General features: G+C 46.0%; 1 long non-coding RNA gene across 2 annotated transcripts in view; it reads right to left on the bottom strand.

Moving 5' to 3' along the window:
• Window positions 1–298: 298 nt before the first annotated feature.
• The window catches only part of LOC148136836 (uncharacterized), a 33383-nt gene continuing 19261 nt past the window's right edge, over window positions 299–14420 (bottom strand). Inside the window, exon 4 of one of the 2 annotated variants that reach the window (XR_015754442.1) lies at window positions 299–772. This is a non-coding gene — a long non-coding RNA (uncharacterized LOC148136836). Of the gene's footprint in view, window positions 773–9246; window positions 9392–14420 lie in introns of those variants that run through there. The other variant, XR_015754443.1, reaches the window with a different exon arrangement.

Below are 14420 nucleotides of genomic sequence, written 5' to 3' on the forward strand. Positions count from 1 at the left end.
AGTTTAATTTATTTTCTTTAATTTTATTTGCTGTGCAAAAAACTTTTACAACATTTTAAAACCAAACTTTACAAACCTTGTGTTAAAGATAAATGTTAAATAAAATCCATCAAACCATCCCTCACTGAAAAAAGATGTGGAAGTTCAATCTCCTGGAGAATCCCTGCCCTGCCTACTTCTTCCTACCTATATACATACCTGGAAGATAGCAGCAGGAGGAGACCATTCAGCCTTTCAATCCTGCTCCACAATTCAATGGGAAACAGCTAACCATCCAGCTCAGTCTCCTGTCCCTGCTGTGCTCCAATCCTCTTTCATGACTTTACCTCGAAGAACTATATCGAAGTCCTCCTTTGGTTTCACTGCCTTTTGTTCCAGTGACGTTGCGGTGTTACTGTGTGGGTGCAGGCAGGGGTAATGTGATGGTGCTGCCTCCTGGAGTATGTACTCAGCCTCCCTCATCATCCTGCAGTAACATCAACTGGGTTTTAGCAACTAGAGATAGAAACCGTTTCCAGGATATGGGCACCACTGGCTTAGCCAGCATTTATACCCCATCTCTCGTTACCCTTGAGAAGATGGTAGTGAGCTGCCGTCTTGAACCATTCACAGTCCATTTGGTGCAGATAGACCGACAATGCTGGGAGGTAGAGTGGTGCAGGATTTTGGCCGAATGATTCTCTATCTTTGGTTCTTCAAACACTGGGTAACTTCATCATGATCTGCACATGATTCTGAGATTTCATTCTGCAGATTTTCACCATCTCGCACCCTGTATAAAGGAATATGTACAGATTAGAAATACAGAACAGACAATTCTAGTTTCTCTGGAATATTTTTCCCCTTCCTTCCCCCAAAGCTGTAACCCTCCAGCCCACTTACTCTCTCCCACCATTCTGACTCTGCTACCCCCTAATGTACACCCTCCCCATTCTCATGGAGTTACTGATAAACAGATCCGTGGCACCACTTCCTGTCCCTGGTTAGACTCTGCACCCTTTCTGGGTTCACTTCCTTTCCCTTCAGTTGCTGCAAGTCAATAATGTAATAGCAGAATGAAACAAAAGGAAACAGAAAGGGAGGTGGCAGATCCTGGACAGAAGAACCTTCAGTCTGGGAGAATGGGTCAGATCCTTCTTTGTTTCCCATTAGTTGATTCCCACCATTACAATGAATTGGGGATGGAGAGTGGTCCTACATGGGTGTAGTGACACTTTGACCCCCCAACTGATTAATACTATGAGCAGATGCATTCCTCCTCCAGCCAATCACAGTGTGAAATACTTTCCGCAAAGTATACCTACCCAAAGCACATGCTCCAAAACCCACCCATTTTCTGTACATGTACAGTGCTGGGTTTCCCCACACACGTGTGGTCCCTGCCTCAGGGCTTGTGGGAGTTGTAGTCCCCATGAAGCCACTGGAGCCCTGTCTCTGGGAAGTGATTGAAAAGTGTAGACTGGAGGGTGTTATGTATAGGATCGCCATTCAGACACACAGAACATATGGACTGTCACTGAGTTTTACTGAGACATCTGCTTCCACAATCTGATTTTCTGATGTAAGGAATATAGATTCAGCCAACTGGGGCGTGGGGTGGTTCATAGGAGGAACAGACTTTAAGCAGAGGTGGCTCAATGGTTAGCATTGCTGACTCACAGCGTCAGGGACCTGGATTTGATTCCAGCCTTAGGAGACTGTGAGGAGTTTACACGTTCTCCCCGTGTCTGTGCAAATTTCCTCTGGGTGCTCCAGTTTCATCTCTCAGTCCAAAGATGTGCAGGTTAAGTGGATTGGCCATGCTAAACTCCCACAGTGTCCATGCCTGTACAGGTTAAGCCATTAACCATGGGAAATACAGGGAATGGGTGAGTCTGAATGGGATGCTCATTATAGGGATGGTGTGGACTCTATGGACGAATACCCTATTTCTGCACTGGAGGGACTCTATTCTATTCTCATGAAGAAGAATGTACTTATCTCAATGTGCTGTGAATCTGGGGAATTCCTTATTCAAAATGCAGTGGATACCAGGACAATGAGCAAATTTACTGAAGAGATACAGATGTTAAATTTGCAATGAGATGAAGGGTGAGAGAGAGCAGGTGGGAAAATCCAGGTGAGAGCGAGGTGAGCTCATCATCATGGTCTTAAATGGTGGAGCTGGTTCGAAGGGCTGCATTGCCTCTCCTGGGCCCAGGGCTTATCTTCTTACGGTAATAACTGGACAGCTGAATCCAAAACTCACCACCTTCACCAAAGGAGATTTTCAGAAAAAGCAGGATAGTCAGGTGGATGAGATAGTGAGGAAGTATGTAGGAGATAATGATTTTGCAATTTTAAACTGAGGTGAGTTAAAAATCACAACAACAGGTTATAGTCCAGCAGGTTTAATTGGATCATGATGAATAAGCGACGCTCCGATATCGAGTGTGCTTCCAATTAAACCTGAGGGACTATAACCTGGCGTTGTGTGAATTTTAAAATTTTGTACACCCCAGTCCAACACCGGCATCTTCAAATCATGTGAACGGAGGGGAGACAGTGATGTATGGTTTTAGGCTGTGTAGTACATTCACACCGTCCAGAATACGGTATTGTGAATATCTATCCTGTACTTTATTACAAAGACAAGGTCTCTGACAATGAAAACCAAAACACCCAGGTAACATCGCCTCACCTCATAATCTGATAAAAAGACTTGTGTTAAGTATGATTGAATTTAGAATATAGTTGGAAAGCGGGAAGATTAAATCCAATCCAGATCCTGTGCTTAAACAAAGGAGACTACAATAGGATGAAGCAGGAGTTGGCTAATGTAGACTGGAAGCAAAGACTTTAGGGTGGGACAGTTGACGGACAGTGGAGGAATATCAAAGATTTTTTCAAACTGCTCAGCAAAAGTATATATCAGTGAAAAGGGAGGACTGTAGGAAAAGGAGTAATCTGCCATGGGTGGCTAAGGAAATAAGGGAGTCTATCAAATTGAAATAGAAAGCATACAAATTGGCAAAGACCATGGAGAAACTAGGAGATTAGAAAAACTTTAAAGATCAACAGAAAGCCAGATGGGATTGAGTAGCTATCCCCAGGGCCAGAATAGCAGTTTACACTGCTAGAGGGGAACCTATTGTGTGGGGAACATATGGCCTCTGTAATTGTTGAAGCACTTAACTGTTACCATAGAGATAATCCTGATCAAGTTAAAACTCACAGCACACTGCAAAAGCTTATAGTCCAATAGGTTTATTTGAAAGTACAACATGGTGATGCGTGGTTTTTAACTTTGCCCACCCCGCTCCAACACCCGCTCTTCCACATCAGAATCCTGACAGACAGTCCCACTGAAACTGAAGTGCCTGTCAGATACCTGACTGAGCCACAGGGGTGTGGGAGAGGGGTATGTGATTTAACCACAAAGTGTTGAGCTGAACTTGACTTTTTAACTGCCGTTGCCATGGAGATAATATTGAGAGACAGCGTCCATTCAAAACCACAAACCACAAAGGTATAAGAATGGGAGTGGCACACCAGACGGGGGGTGGGGGGGGGGGGTTACCTGATGCTGCCTGGAGGTGCTCTGCATGTACACTATCAAGGTACCTGCCATGTCTCATCAATAAAGACTCAAAGATGACCTCTCAGAGTTCTGTGCCCAGTTATTCCTATCCAGCAGGGTTCAGGAATATGAGTACACAGCAGTCAGTCTTCACAGTGGAGGATACGAAGAACATGCCAGTACTTGATAAGGAGACTGAGGAAGGTGAGGACCAAGAAACAACCATCATCACAAAAGCGTTAGAGCTGGGCAAGCTTATGGCGGTAAAGGTAGACAAGTCTCCTTGCTAAGATGAAATACATCCCAGGGTGCTACCAGAGATAGCAGGAGAAATAGTAAATATACTTGGAGACAGAGCATCCTAGAGCAGAGGCTGGCCCTTGGGCCCAAACCGATCAGAATGTCCATCCACGCGAACCCCATTTCCCTGCACTTGGCCCATCTGCTTCTGACCCTTTGCTATCCGTGTATTTGTCCAAATGTTTTTACATATTGTTAATGTACCCACCTCAACCACTTCCACTGACAGCTCGGTCCATATACATACCACCCTCTGTGTAAAACAGTTGCACCTCAGGTTCCCTTTCATTCATTCTCCTGTAACCTTAAACTGATGCCCTCCAGTCCTCGATTCCCTGGTCAAAAGACTGAGTGCATTCACCTTACCCATGCCTCTCATGGTCTTATAGACTTCGAGAAAAGATCCCTCCTCTGTTTCCTCTGCTCTAAACAAAAAGAAAATCCTCGCTTGTCCAACCTCTTCCTATAACTCAGATCCCTGAGCCCTGGCAAAAATCCCTGTAAATTTCTTCTGCACTTTTTACAGTTTAATAACTGAAACCTTCATTACATTCATCACATTTCCAGTATTTCCCCACGGCGCTAGAACCGACGCGACAACGCCAATGGAATACAAGCCACGATTGATAATTAACTCCTTTACAACAATCCCGTTTTCATCGTTTGTTCCATGGTGCAGGTGTCCTGGTCTCTTTTTGGTTGCATGGTTAATTAAAACCTTGTCCTCATACAAAACAAATCTGTAACTTAATTGTTCCTGGAAAATATGCCATGTTTTTCAGACTTTTAAAAACAAACGAACTCTCTCTCCACAGTCACCACACTAACATGGACTTGGCTGTGTCTCAGTAATGTTTCCAGTCACAGTGATATGTGAAATATTCACCCACGAACAGAATACACACCTTTCCTTCCACATGAAAAGGCCAATGATATCCAGATCAGCACGGATCAAGTAACTATCAAAACTGAACATGAAGTTCAATCTGAATTTCTCATCCGCAAATCCACCATTTCAGTACCGTACGGAGAAAACAAGATACCACCGTTAATACCGGAAGGATCTTTATAAGACAATGTTAGTATTAAATTGTAGTTTCCTTGTTGCCCCAAAGCTTTAAATCTCAGTCTCACAATTTGTCTCTCTTGTTAACTGAAGACCAAATCAATCTCCTCACTTCTTTCCTCCACACCCAGTTCTCACACTCTCTCTCTCCTCTCCTTGAATTCAGCTTCCTAGCTCCTGCCTGCAGGCTATGAACCAAAAAAAGGGGGTAGCACGATGGCACTGCTGCCCCACAGCACTAGGGTCCCAGGTTCGATTCCAGCTTTGGGTGACTGTCTGTGTGGAGTTTGCACATTCTCTCCATGTCTGCGTGGATTTCCTCTGGGTGCTCCGGTTTTTTCCCACAATCCAAAGATGCGCAGGTCATGTGAATTGGCAATGGGAAATGGGTCTGGGTGGGTTACTCTTCCGATGGTCGGTGTAGACTGGTTGGACCGAAGGGCCTGTTTCCACACTGTAGGAAATCGAATCTAATCAAGTATATTACTCTGACTCAGAGCCTCCTAGGTGTTGGTGAATCCTCCTCCCACCTCCCAGGGTTTCCTTCCTGGTCAGACCCAAACTGATTTTTTTTCCCCAATCTGGAATCTCTTATTTATTTTCTCCACACCGACCCTCTCATAAGAACCATCCTGCACACACTGGCCAAATCATATCTCGTTGAACTAAAGTGAACCAAATTAGAACTTTAAATGCTGGCCCATCCTTGTTCCTTTCCATAACATTCCTGAATCTTCACACGAGTTCCGATAGCTTTCTGCAAAATGCTCCCCCCCACTGATACCCCAACCACTTGTCACGATAGCAGGGCTGGGATCATGCCCCTGGGTTCTGTTCTCAGAGGGAGGAAGGGAGGGAGCAGCCAATGACAGATTAATCCCACACATCTACAGCCTCCCTCCCTGGCACTGACCCATACTGCACATACGCCAACAATTGGCCAGCACTGCGCCCGTGCACTGGTTGCCCCTCCGACAGAGGTAAAAACAATGACTGCAGATGCTGGAAACCAGATTCTGGATGAGTGGTGCTGGAAGAGCACAGCAATTCAGGCAGCATCGGAGGACAGGCAAAATCCGAGGCCTGTCCTCGGATTTTGCCTGTCCTCGGATGCTGCCTGAATTACTGTGCTCTTCCAGCACCACTAATTCAGAATCCAGCCCCTCCTACAGCGCATGCTCCAGATCACACAGCAGCCTGGGTGATTGACAGCATCTGCTGCCCAATAGAGTGGAGGGAGCGGGGCTGGAGGACTGGGACAATGGGATTGTCAACAATGAATGAATGTGGAGGACACTGGGGGATGGGCAGGTCAGTGAGGGACAGGAGCAGTGCAGCAGCAGGAGGGGATCCTGGACAAACTGAGCAATGGGAGAATCTGACAGACGAGAAACTACAGGGAAGATTCTGTTTGGAGGCTCAGGCAGGGACAGCTGGGAGCTTGGGCATGTTTTCCAATCAGCCGCTTCAAAGATGCTGTTACTCAACTTTGAACCCAAACCTCGTGGTTCAGAGGTAAGGACACTACCACCATTTCCTGGTGGGCTAGTGGAATGAAGGGAAGATTTTCTCAATCTCTCTCACATGGAATATCCATGAGCTCGTCCCCCTTACTGTCAATGGTGGGGATGGAGGAGACAGAGCAGGCGGAAGGGACTGCCTTTCAAAACGAACTAACCGGCACTGGTGTTATTAACAAGATTCAAGACACAGTCACTAACACAAAGCTGGTGTACATGAACTTTATCCAGAATATTAACAGCTATAACTGGGTGACGCAGACCCCAATGTACAGAGTTAAGTCCTGGGTATTAATAACGGCTTTGTGTGTGAGAAATCACCTCTCATGAACATGAGTCAACTTTTTTGAAGAAGTAATAAAGAGGATTGATGAGGGCAAAGCGGTGGAAACATGGACATCAGTAAGGTGGTCAACAAGGTTCCCCATGGGAGACTGGTTAGCAAGGTTAGTTCTCAAGGAAGATAGCGAGAACTAGCCATTTGGATACAAAACTGGTTGAAAGGTAGAAGACAGAGGGTGGTGGTAGAAGGTTGCTTTTCAGGTTGGAGACCTGTAACCAGTGGAGTGCCACAAAGTATTGGTGCTGGATCCACTAATTTTCATCATTTATATAAATGATTTGGATGTGAATATTGGAAGTATTAGTAAGATGACACCAAAATTGGAGGTGTAGTGGACAGTGAAGAGGATTACCTCAGATTAAAACGGGATCTTGATCAGAGGGTCGAATATGCTGAGGACTGGCAGTTAGAGTTTAATTTAGATAAATGTGAGGTGCTTCATTTTGGAAAAGCAAATATTAGCAGGGTGTATACACTTAATGGTATAGTCCTCGGAAGTGTTCCTGAACAAAGAGACCTTGGAATGCAGGTTCATAGCTCCTTGAAAGCAATCGCAGGTAGATAGGATCGTGAAGAAGGTGTTTAGTATGCTTTCCTTTATTGGTCAGAGTACCGAGTACAGGAGTTGGGACGTCATATTGCGGTTGTACAGGACATTGGTTAGGTCACTCTTGGAATATTGCGTGCAATTCTGGTCTCCTTCCTATCAAATCAATATTGTGAAACTTGGAAGTGGCCAGAATAGTATTACAAGCATGTTGCCAGGGTTGGAGGATTTGAGCTACAGGGAGAGGCTGAATACACCGTTTTCCCTGGAGTGTCAGATGCTGATGGCTGACCTTATAGAGGTTTATAAAATCAGTAGGGGCATGGATATGGTAAATACACAAGGTATTTTCCCTGCGGTGGGGGTGGAGGCACGATGGGGTGTGGGAGACCGAGGCGGGGGGAGAAACCGACAGGCGAGGGAGACGGTTATTATACAGATCTGCAACACAACCCTGTTCCTGTTTTCTCCCTGTCCCCTTCAATCCCTCTGAAGAGCTCAGAACAAGTGCATAGTCCCTGGAAAGTAGAGCTTTAGGGTGACCAAGGGCTGTAGGTTGCATTTGGGACGCTGACTTTTATTGGTCTGTGCATTTATCAATAAATGGACCGGGGTTCAATTCCACTGTCCTTGATTCATGTCTGTGGCCAAAGACGCGCCTGTCTCTGATCCTGACTAGTGGATCCCCTCTCACTATAGCTCTGCCATTCTCCCTCCTCCCGTTCTGTGCAGCGGAGCTATCTGTGGTGTCATGAACCTGGCTGTTGCTGATTTCCCCTGAGAGTCCACCCCACCTGTTCCCAACCTTATAGAATCCCAAGCGGTGCACAGTATCTGTTTGAGAAGGGGAATGATCACTGGTGAGTCCTGCACTTCCTTCCTGAGCCTTTTACTTGATCTGATGGTCACCCATTCCCTTTCTGCCTGTGTAACTCTCCCCTGCAGTGTGACTAACTCACTAACCGTGCTGTCCCTAACATTCTCAGTATTGCTTCACAGTGAGTCCACTCACAACTCCAGGTCTGAAAAACAGTTTCTCAGTAGCTGCAGATGGACACACTGCCTGCACACATATCCGTCACGGACACTGGAAGCATCCCTTATGTCCCACATTGTGCAAGAGGAGCACACCACAGGTCTGAGGTCTCCTGTAACAACATCTCACTACATTCATCTAGTTACTCCCATTAAGAGAATTTAAATAAGTGAGCAACCTTCCTTCACTTCAAACATGCCCATGATACTAAAAACAATCTTTACTTAAGCTGATCTGTTGTACTTTTAAAAACTTAAATACTCCACAGGTATCACTGGCAAATTGACTATTCCCATTGGGACTGTGAATTTCTGAATGGCCTGAAGTAAAACAGAGTTTCAGCTTCACCTTCTCCCTGTCTCATCTCAATTTGTTTACATCCAACTCCAAAACACTCTCATTGATCCAAGCAGCCCTCACAGTGCAGCCCAGTCATTTTCATTGTCTGCTCACACCTACACTGCCCTCAGCCTCCTGTACTGTTCCAATGCATCTCAATGGGAGCTCAGGGACTGCATCTCATCTCTCAATTCAGCCCTTTGTATCCCCAGAGTCATCATGGACTTCAGCAGTTTCTGAATGAACAGACAGTTGTCAGAATCTGGAACGTTCCAACTGAAATGGTGCTGGAATTTGAGTCCACAAGGAATTTCAATGAGAAATTTGCAGGGAATTGGAAGTAGGGAGTTTACAGGTTAACATCATAAAGTGGATGATTGTGACTAAATCTGACAGTTCCTGCAAAGAGACGAGGCGTAATATGGATAAATCTGTGCTCTCTCTCAGACCAATACCTCCTTCCACAGCTACAGGGCCAAGAATTAAACACATACCCAAAGGGTGATCCAACCATTCTGCTTTTGGCTTGACAAAAATATTGAAGATATTTTCCCACAGTCAGAACAGATAAACCTTTCTCCTTTCACAGTTAAATGCCAATGATATTCAGATCGTGATGACTCTGTGGACTGTAGAAACTTGCTTTTGAGATCCCAGTCTCAATTATTCTCAATTAAGATCCTATAAAATGAATTCACAAAACGAAGCTCATAGTTAGTGCAAGATGAATAGTGAAGGCAAACACTTCTTTTGGTATGTGTTGGATGCTCCTCTTGAAATCGCACCGCCCCCAACCAGGAAGAAGACACGTGCATGCTCCTTGCTGTACCTTGGTCCCAGATAAAGATGACAGCCATAACCCAGCACCTCTCACTGCCTGAGGCCCAAGCCATCTTCCACTTTGCTGCAAACGTGGGACCAGGAGTTTCTAATTCAGATTAACGACCTGCACAGAGTGTAACTAAATCCTCCCAGTCTATACTGATACATTTCATCCAGTTTCTGCTGCCACTGTCCCCTTTCCCGTTTCCTCCTCCTGCACACACCAAGGGTCATCACGAGTCCAGTGACCCTTCCTCAGAACCGATGGCAGCTGGGAAAATTAGAATCCCCACAGGAAATAGGTCCTTCGGCCCAACAATTCCACACCCACCCAGACCCATTCCCCTACCCTATTACTCACCATTTCCCCGGACGAATGCACATCCCTGAACACTATGGGAAATTTAGCTGGGCCAATTCTCCTCCCCTGCACATCTTTGGACTACAGGATATAGGGGTTAAAGAGTAAATAATAGGTGGGGACAGAGCCCAAAGAGAGATTGGAACATTTGGAAAGACAAAAGAGTGGATAACGATCCGGCTGGGAGGGCGGAAAGCTGTTAATGGAGGAGGCAGGAACCTGATAGCATCTCAGTAGCGGTGGTGGAAATGGCGGCTGATGATCTACGATCTGTTGCAAAAAAGACCCGAAGCATCCAGTTGCCCCCCACTTTAACACACAAGGCTGTTCCCAGGCCAACATCTCTGTCTCATGCTTACTGCAGTGTTCCACTGAAGCTTGATGCAAGCTGGCAGAACACTTCAGAACATACCAAATGGCCTCCGATTTCAAGGACTGCAATTTCCCCTCCCGTGTATCTCCTCCACTTCCCACACCACTGCCCTTGGAACCCACACCTCCAACTGCAACAAGGATGGAAACCCCCTAGTCCTCACCTTCCACCCAGATACAATGCATCATTGTCTGCCATTTCCACCAACTACAATCAGACCTCACCACCAGAGATATATTTCCCTCCCCACCCCTCCCACATCCAACAGAGATTTTCCTGCACATCCAAACACCTCACCTTTTGTGTCCTTTGCTCTCGATGCGGTCTCCTTTACAGTGGGGAGTCAGGATGCCAACTTGTGGAACATTTCAGCGAACATGCACCAACCAACCCCACCGCCCTGTGGCCAACCAGTTCAGCTACCCCCCTCTGCCGCCACGCTGCCAAGGACATGCAATTCCTGGGTGGCATCCACCCCCAAATCCGAGCCACCCGACGCCTAGAGGAAGAACACCTCATCTTCCACCTTGGGACCTTTCAACCACACAGCATCAAGGTTTCCCCATCTCCTCTCCCCCACCTCATCACAGATTCAACCCACCAACTCAGCACTGGCCTCTTGAACTGTCCCACCTGTCCATCATCCTTCCCAATTATCCATTCCACCCTCTCACCACTACCCCATCTACTGGATTAGTGGTGCTGGAAGAGCACAGCAGTTCAGGCAGCATCCAAGGAGCTTTGAAATCGGCGTTTCAGGCAAATGACCTTCATCAGGAAGGGCTTTTGCCCGAAACGCCGATTTCAAAGCTCCTTGGATGCTGCCTGAACTGCTGTGCTCTTCCAGCACCACTAATACAGAATCTGGTTTCCAGCATCTGCAGTCATTGTTTTTACTACCCCATCTACATCTACCTAGCCTGTTCCTAGCTCCCTACCCCCAACCCCACACACCCCTCCCTATTTATCTCTCAGCCAGCTTCCCCCACTCCCACATTTCTGATGAAGTGCCTATATGCCCAATATGTCGATTCTTCTATTCTTTGGATGCTGCCTGAATTGCTGTGCTTTTCCAGCGCCACACTTTAAAGCAAGTTGGAAGAACAACACCTCATCTCCCACTCAGGGACCCTGCAATCCTCTGGCTTCAACATCGAATTCAATAATTTTAGGTCCTGAACTCTCCCACGTCCTAGTTTCGTTGCCCCCTGCCTCACATACCAGGCCTTGTTATTACATAGCCTGCTATTACACACTACCTATGGATAACCACTAACAGTCCCCATAAACAGCTATTTACTCTCCCCCAGACAGGATAACCTTTGTCCAACTGCTCCGATCTCTCTCTCTTTGGACTTTATCCCCACCTATCATTTACTCCTTAACCTCTACCTTCTGCATATAAACCAATAGTTTTTTCTCAGTCATATCAGTCCCTGAGGAAGCGTCACCGGATCCAACATGCAAACTGATTTCTCTTCACAGATGCTGTCAGATCTGCGGAGCTTTTCCAGTACCTTCTGGTTGTTGTGTGTGATTTACAGCATCCGCAGTTCTTTTTGGTTTTAATTTCCCCCAAGTATTTCTTTCAGGTCTAGCAGACTGAAACCGTGTTTATTAACCCTCCCAGCCCACACTAACTCCGTCTCTCTCCCAGTCCCTTCACACTCACTGCGACTCCTCCCCCCTCACAGTGACACTGCGCCTGCAAAGCTCATGGTCAGGTGTTGGCCCGCTGGACCCACCCCTCATTCACTTCTATTGGCTGGAGGATCACGCCAACTGTCCTATTGGTCTGAAGCTGTGTCAATCAGCCAGGCTCCATTGTGACATAAGTGGTGGGATCCTCCCAGGTGCATCAGAGGCTGAGGGGTGACCTCAAAGGTTTATTAAATCATGAGGGGCATGGGTAGGATAAATAGACAAGGTCTCTTCCCTGGGATGGAGGACTCCAGAGCGAGAGGACATAGGTTTAAGATTAGATTAGATTAGATTAGATTAGATTAGATTAGATTACAGTGTGGAAACAGGTCCTTCGACCCAACAAGTCCACACCGACCCGCCGAAGCGGAACCCACCCAAACCCCTACATTTACCCCTTACCGAACACTACGGGCAATTTAGTATGGCCAATTCACCTGACCCTGCACATCTATTTGGATGGTGGGAGGAAACCGGAGCACCCGGAGGAAACCAACGCAGACATGGGGAGAACGTGCAAACTCCACACAGTCAGTCGCTTGAGGCGGGAATTAAACCCGGGTCTCTGGCGCTGTGAGGCAGCAATGCTAACCACTGTGCCACCGTGCCGCCCAAAATGAGAAGGGAAAGATTTAAAATGGATCTGAGGGGCAATTTCTTTCACACTGGAGTTGGTGCGTGGATGGAATCTTCTCTCGGGAAGTGGAGCAGGTTGGTACAATTATACCATTTGGCATCTGGATGGGTATATGAATAGTAAGGGAGTAGAGGGATATGTGCCAAGTGTTGGCAAATGGGACTAGATTAGGTTGGGATATCTAGTCGGCATAGACCAGTTTAACCAAAGAGTGTGTTTTCATGCTGTACATGTCTATGGCTCTGCCCTGTGATGAGCTTCATCATTCACAGTGAATGGGACAGTATCTTAGAACAGGGGCTGGGGGCTATTCAGCCCATTGGGGCTGTACACTCTCCCTCTGGAGATGGTGCCAGTCAGTCCCAACTCACCTTCCATTTGGACATAGCCCTCCAAATCCTTCCTTTAAAAAAGAAAATTGCAAATTTATTTTGACAATAACTACTGAATCTGCATCCATCTGTCAATCAAACTGTTCCAGATGCTCAGAACTTACTGAGTCAAATAATCTTCACGTTTTTACCCTGCATTATTTGCCAGTTACCTGAAAGTAGTTCATAAAAATTGTGACAATGTTAATAATTTCTCATGCTGTCTCTATGTAAATTAAATTTACTGGAAACAATTCTGCTCCTCGTTGAAATCACTGCTTAACCTTCTCAGCTCCAAGGAGAATTTTCTGACCTTCTGCTAACTCTCTATAAAAGAGAAACCGATCTTAATTTTAATTTATTAGTGTCATAGAAATGTACAGCACAGAAACTGACCGCTTGGTCCAACTTGTCCATGCCCACCAGATATCCTAAATTAATCTCATCCCATTTGCCAGGACTTGGCTCATATCCTTCTCAAACTTGCCTGATCACATATCCAATCAGATGCCTTTTAAATGTTGCAATTGTACCAGCCTCCACACTTTCTCTAGCAGCTCATTCCGTCCACATACCATGTTCAGCTTGAAAACATTGCCCTTCACATCCCTTTTAAATCTTTTCCCTCACAACTTAAGCCTGTGCTCTCTTGTTTTGGACCCACCTAACGTGGGAAAAATGACCCTGGCTGTTCACCCTCACCGTGTTCCTCACGAGTGTATCAACCACTGAGGTCACCTCTCAGCATGCGATGCCCCAGGGAAAACAACCCCAGCCAATTCAGCCTCTCCCTATATCTCAAACTCACAACCCTGGCAACATCTTTGTGCATCTTTTCTGAATCCTTTCAAGTTTCACAACATCATTCCTATAGCGGGGAGACGAGGACTGAAAGCATAATTCGAGAAGTAGCTGAATCAATGCCCTGTCCGGCCCCAAAATAATGTCGCAACTCCTATACTCAATACAAAACACCTTCTTCACTAGCCTACCTAAGATTCCACTTACAAGGAAGTGTGAACCTGCATTCCAAGGTCTCTTTGTTCAGCAACACACCCCAAGACCTCCTCATTAAGTGTACAAGCCCTGCTCTGATTGGCTTTTTTCCAAAATGCAGAACCTCATATTTATCTAAATTAAACCCATCTGCCCCTCCTTAGCACATTTAATTGAAGTCCCAATGTACTGAGGTAAACTTCTTCACTGCCCATTACATCTCCAATTTTGGTGTCTAGTGTAAACCTACTAACCATACCTCATATATTCACATAGAAATCATTGATATACAGGACAAAAAGCAGTGGACCCAGCATCCATCCTGACAGCATATTTCTCACACAGTTGTTGGGTTGGGTAAGTTGTTGGCATGGACGGTACGGACTGAAGGGTCTGTTTCCATGTTATATATCTCCATACCTTCTAGACAATTCTGTATCTAAATAGCT

The sequence above is a fragment of the Chiloscyllium plagiosum genome, unplaced genomic scaffold (assembly GCF_037043375.1).
Source record: "Chiloscyllium plagiosum isolate Xiang-an unplaced genomic scaffold, Cpla_swu_hap1 HiC_scaffold_45, whole genome shotgun sequence".
Lineage (NCBI taxonomy): Eukaryota > Metazoa > Chordata > Chondrichthyes > Orectolobiformes > Hemiscylliidae > Chiloscyllium > Chiloscyllium plagiosum.